The sequence below is a fragment of the Pyrgilauda ruficollis genome, unplaced genomic scaffold, assembly GCF_017590135.1.
Source record: "Pyrgilauda ruficollis isolate IOZ18807 unplaced genomic scaffold, ASM1759013v1 scaffold25, whole genome shotgun sequence".
Classification (NCBI taxonomy): Eukaryota; Metazoa; Chordata; class Aves; order Passeriformes; family Passeridae; genus Pyrgilauda; species Pyrgilauda ruficollis.
In genome coordinates, this window is record NW_024523822.1 from 12,585,348 (window position 1) to 12,590,773 (window position 5,426).

Consider the following 5,426-nt stretch of genomic DNA (forward strand, 5'->3'; position numbering starts at 1 on the left):
ACTCAGACTGCTCCCACGGCTCAAGTCTGAAGTCACTCGCATAAATAAGTCACTGTAAATTGATGGGCGTGAGCGAGCCTATTTTAACCGAGCTGCATTCAGCCTGTTTTCAAAAATACTCTGGAGAATCTTTGTTACTGTCCTGTGCTGACTTTGTAGGTCCTCCGTTCAACAATGCAAAAATTTAGTTCTCCCTCCTCATTACATTTCCTTTTCTCCTATGAAGCAGTTATTTCTAACAAATACTTGCTTTGGAAATTCGTGCTTTCTGCTGCTTCTAACTCCTCGCGAGGGTGGGCAGCTGCCGATATTCCAGTGGAACCTCCCAGGAGGGGAAGTTGTGGAGCATGAAAAATGTGGCGTTTTGTGTGTCATGCCACCAGCAGCATGTGACGTCCCACCAGCTTTTTATTCCACATTGCTTGTTGCATACAGCTGTGTCCAGTTATGCACATTTCTAGCGTTTACTTCAGAGAGATCTCATAGAGTTTCATCTTTTGGGTACTGGTAATCCATATTTCAAATGAAGCTGAGCTGAACATTTACCATGCTGCAGAATTGCAACACCCACAGCAACCTCTCTACTCAGCACTTACTGGCATGGAAATCTGCTTAAGTGACTGTTGGCAAAAAAAATACACTGATCAGAGAGAATCCAATGGAGAATAGCAAGGGTGGGGTTTTGAAGTCAGGGTCCAGGAAGAAAACACAGAGTGGTATAGCTACAGTGGGAGTGAGCATTGTGATAGTCTTCAGACACATAAAAGGGTGCTCACAAAGATAAAGATGATATACTCTGTTCTCCTTGGATGAATTGGACGTGTAGACGTAATGGAGTTGAACAGGAAGGATATCTAGAGTAGCCATTATGAAGGCTTTGGTGAAGCAGTGGAAGAGGCACATTTGTGTCTGTTGCAGGTCATCAGTGGGCTGGCTGGACAAGGATCTGTCAGGAATAGCAGATGTGTGGTGCTGCTTTTCCTGAGGTAGTCTGGAAGGGTTAGATGAACTTGTGATACCTCTTCTAGCTCTCTAATGGTGTAGTTGAAGTGTGTCATAAAGAAAAATACTTATTTTCATAGACATTTTCCATTTTATTGTTTAAAACAATAAAATTAAATATAATTTAAATGAATAAACACAAACCTATGAATTAATTTTCCTTTGAAACTATCAACAACTGCTGTTATGCAGCAGGCTTTCAGGAATCACTCATTTTTAATCCAGGATTGCCACTCAGGAGTGCAGTCCCAATGACAGATAGCACATAAGCCAGCACTTAATTAAAAACAATAATTAAAAAAGTAATTAAAATCACCGGTCAGAACAATTTAACAGCATCAGTGAGAAGTACCTCAGAACAGCAAGATGCCTTACTGACTGTAATAGACCCCTAACCGCTCAGTCATTAAACTACTCACTCAACCTCTTTTCAGCAGGCATTCTTTCCATCAGCCAGAAATACTTTTTCAGGAATAGTTTCTCCATTAGAAGGGAGATCTGAAAACACTCCCCTCCCATCGAGATGAAACGATTACTTCAGATTCACTGGTGTTTCCAAGAACCTACCAGTTTTGACTTTGTTTAGTCAAAGTCAAAATTGCCTCAAATGCCCAGCCTTATTAAAACTGTTGATCATTTGTTCTTAAAATACTCTGATACATAATTTCCAGCACATGTATGAGACCTTGAGAGATCAGGTTCATTTTTCTGTTTACTTATGTAATTTATGGCATAATTACTGTATACAGTTACATTTATTTCACTTCAAACTTAATTTTTTTGTCTGATTATCAACTGTTCAGACCAGAGTGTTTTCTTCAAAACACTAGAGGAAAGTCATATGTTAAGGATATGTTTTCCCCTTAGTTTTTTTGCATTCTTCTATGTACTTCTCAGTGCAGGAAAATGACATCACCGACAAATTTCTGTAGTGTCCACAACTTCCATACTGTAAACTCACATAACCACAATTAGACAGGAGATATGTGTATGATATAGGACCTTACTTCTGACTACTGTTTCCCTGCTAGTTGTAAATTTAGATTTTTATTTAAAAAAGGACTTTTAGAAAACTGTTCTGAAAATTATTTTCAAATGTAACAATAACATAAAGCTGGAGCATTTCAAAGAAATGAGAAAAATGTTTTATGAGTAGAAAGGCTCAAAACCAGAGGATTTATTTTTCTACTGCTACAGACAGAAGAAATAGCTTTTACTGGTGCATATTTCATTTCTGGGGGAACTCTTCAAGGATCTGCTATTTGTCATTCCTGCTCATTTGTACATGAGAAACTAAAGCAACTTTCATAATTTTATCATTCCCTTGGCAAACTCTCTGAAGCAACCATATTCATATACCCCTAGAGTAGCAGCAAAAGCTGCTATAAGAGGACAAGGTCTGGTCTTGATCACTCTGCCAGTGAAATACTGCAGCTGATGTGAACCACAGACATTTCCAAGGTGGTTTGGCTCATGGAATTAGTAGTGTTGGACAGAACCATATCTGCCTGGTTCAGATCTGTGGTTCAGACCGAAGGGACTATACTGCTTTGTCATGTCAGAATATCTGAAACAACTGAACACTAATGACATCTGTTTGAACTACTGTCTTTACCAATGCTTCTGCTCATATTTCCCTGATGTGATATCACTGACAGAAAAAACAGATTTCATTTCAAGACATGGTACAAAAACCAAATTTGATGGAATGCTGAAAAATGAGTTGCAACCCAGTATGTCTGTTGTGGGAGTTGAAAAATTTACTTCAGCAAAAGAGCCAGCTGTTACAAAAGCCTCTTTTTAAAAAAACACACTCTTTTAGAATGTGTTTTCCTGATTTTCTCTACTCATATTGAAAACTATGATTTTATGGCGATTGTGTAGTCACTTTTTTCAGCTGGTATATTGTGATATACACAAAAAAGCCAGGATGTGCAGGTCCAAACATTTGTCATTATCTTTTCAAATAGGCTTGATTCTCTTCGTACAGAAGTAGTGCTTCAGAATCAACTGATTCTTAATTACTGTAACTTCTGACATACTGGGTTTCCAAATTTTTTAATATTTTGATCTCATATATTAATCTGTTTTGGAACTTAAAATCTAAATTGTTCCCTTGGTCCTTATGTAGTAGAACAGAGGGAAAGCATTAGGAAGAAGTATGCTGGTTAGGGTATTTCTAGGCAAACTCCCTCCAGGAACACCTTCATAGTTTTCAGTGGCACAGGAATTTGATAAGCAGGAGGCTGCATGGAGCCTAACATGTTTAATAGCTTTTCATGGTGCTGTAAATTCTTGTTTGAATTGTGTTTCAATGTTAATAATGCTTTGTTTAAGGTTCTCCACTATTTAACTGCGCACAGGGTGAAAGATACCACTGAATTGTGTTTAACTGTTCTCTGTTCTGGTGCTGTGATTGCTGAATAATGACATCCTGCTCATGTTGCCAGTACCATTCATGATTTTGCTGACATCTGCCATATAATAGTCTCTGGGGAAGTGGTGAGTTATAATAATATGAATTTAGTTTTTATATGGATCCAAGCTTTGTGAGTAATAAATCAAAACGAGGGTTAAAATTAATGAATGTTAGCAGTTGAACTGTTTGTCTGTGACAAATTTTGTACAAGACACAAGTTTTGAGCCCTGAATTCAACTGCATTTAGCATGAGACATAATCTGTATCATAAACTCCATTTCCTTAATGCAGACCAAGAGTCAGTCCAGCAAATGACAGTGGAACTGGCTACATACTCTGCTGAATATTTCCCATTGCTTAGTGTAAAGCAGTGCCCTTCAGGACTAGTTGTGGCTCTTTTACAACCTAGGTGTCTGAAGCCTGTCTTTCTTTCATACAGTCTGAGAGCTGCTGCAATGTCACTCTTTCAATAACAGGTGAAAAAAGATTAAACCTAGAAATTCTCTAGACAACTCTCTGCTGTTACCTTTGGCAAGTGAAATAAGAGCTTATTAACACAGCTTTATTCCCCCCAGGGATATTCTGCTTTTCTTGTGGAAATGGTCCAGCTGAAACCAGCCAGATCTCACTTCCTTTAAGCTTGCTGCATGGAACAGACAAATCAGAAGAAGACACACGGTTTGGTTCACATTGTGTGAAAACAGTTTAGGAGAGTATGGAATCAGAGCTATGTTAAGAAAGCTGTTTTCGGTATCTCTGAACACTACCCACTTTCAGACCCTATTTATTTTCTTGCCTTTTACAATGTGGTAGGAAGTAAAAAAAGCATAGCTGGGGAGGTAGTTCTGTAGAGCAACTTACACATATGAGCAGTTCTTTTTTCAAAGTCAGGGCCAGTTTTATATCCACCAGCTGCATAGGAAAGAAAGTTTCTGATATTTTCTGATGAAACTGTAATGGAAATAGGCATTGATACATAAAACTGAGTATGGTAAACACTACATCTAATGCCAGGCTGACTGTTACTTTCACTCTTACTAGACTGGTGAAGGAGATTAATAAGAATTTTCAAATTTTAATTTTAGCTGCATTATTCCAAATCCCCAAAGTCCTCTGAGATGAATAAAAGATATGCAATTAGAACTGACTGTTGACCTACCTAATGCATTTTTTAGGACCTATTACTCCATCCTCTTATCACTGAACAGGCATATCCCAGCAATGCCAAGGAAGAGTACATATATGTATCAAGAGGAAAAATACTTCCCTTTAAACAAGCTCATGCTTTTACTCTGGAAAAAAGCTCCAATTATTTACTATGCAAAATAATGCCTTATTCAAAATAAATTTCTAAATAGATCAAGGAGAGTGGTCATTCAACAGAGAATGAAATTTTAATCAGTCAGTCTGAGATTTAAATTGATATTATCAGAAACAGAACAAACATTAAATGCATGCAACAATCTATGTATTGTTCTTGATACTGTTCCTGCCTAGAATTACTTGTTTTATTCGGCAGATAAGCTCACTGCTCCATCAACCAACTAGCAAAGCTTTCAGTCTTCTCCTTAAGTAAACTTGGAATTACTTAACCTTACAGCTGAAATATTTTAATTTGGCAAATGTCAGTTCCTTTCTGCTAGCAGTTCAGGTAAACTATGCAGCTCTTAAATCAATTTTGTGTTCATTCTTTCCTGTGGTCTGTTCCAATGATTACATTTTACTGTTTGTGTTTCTTCATTAGTTTCTCTTGTGCTAATTTACTGCACAGACTTGATTTCCTTCAAGACCACTCACACCTTATTACCTGAGCTATTTTTATACTGAGTTGTAAGTGCTTACCTCAGCACACTCTAGACTGCTGGGCTCCCATCATCAGTGCAAGAGCCTGGCTGTGCCATCTTCTGGGAATTTCAAACCAACATCAATTCTCACTGCTCTTCTTCATAGACACTTGCTACATTCCTGTGTATATCTTGGCGTTGTTAATGTTAACAAAACATTC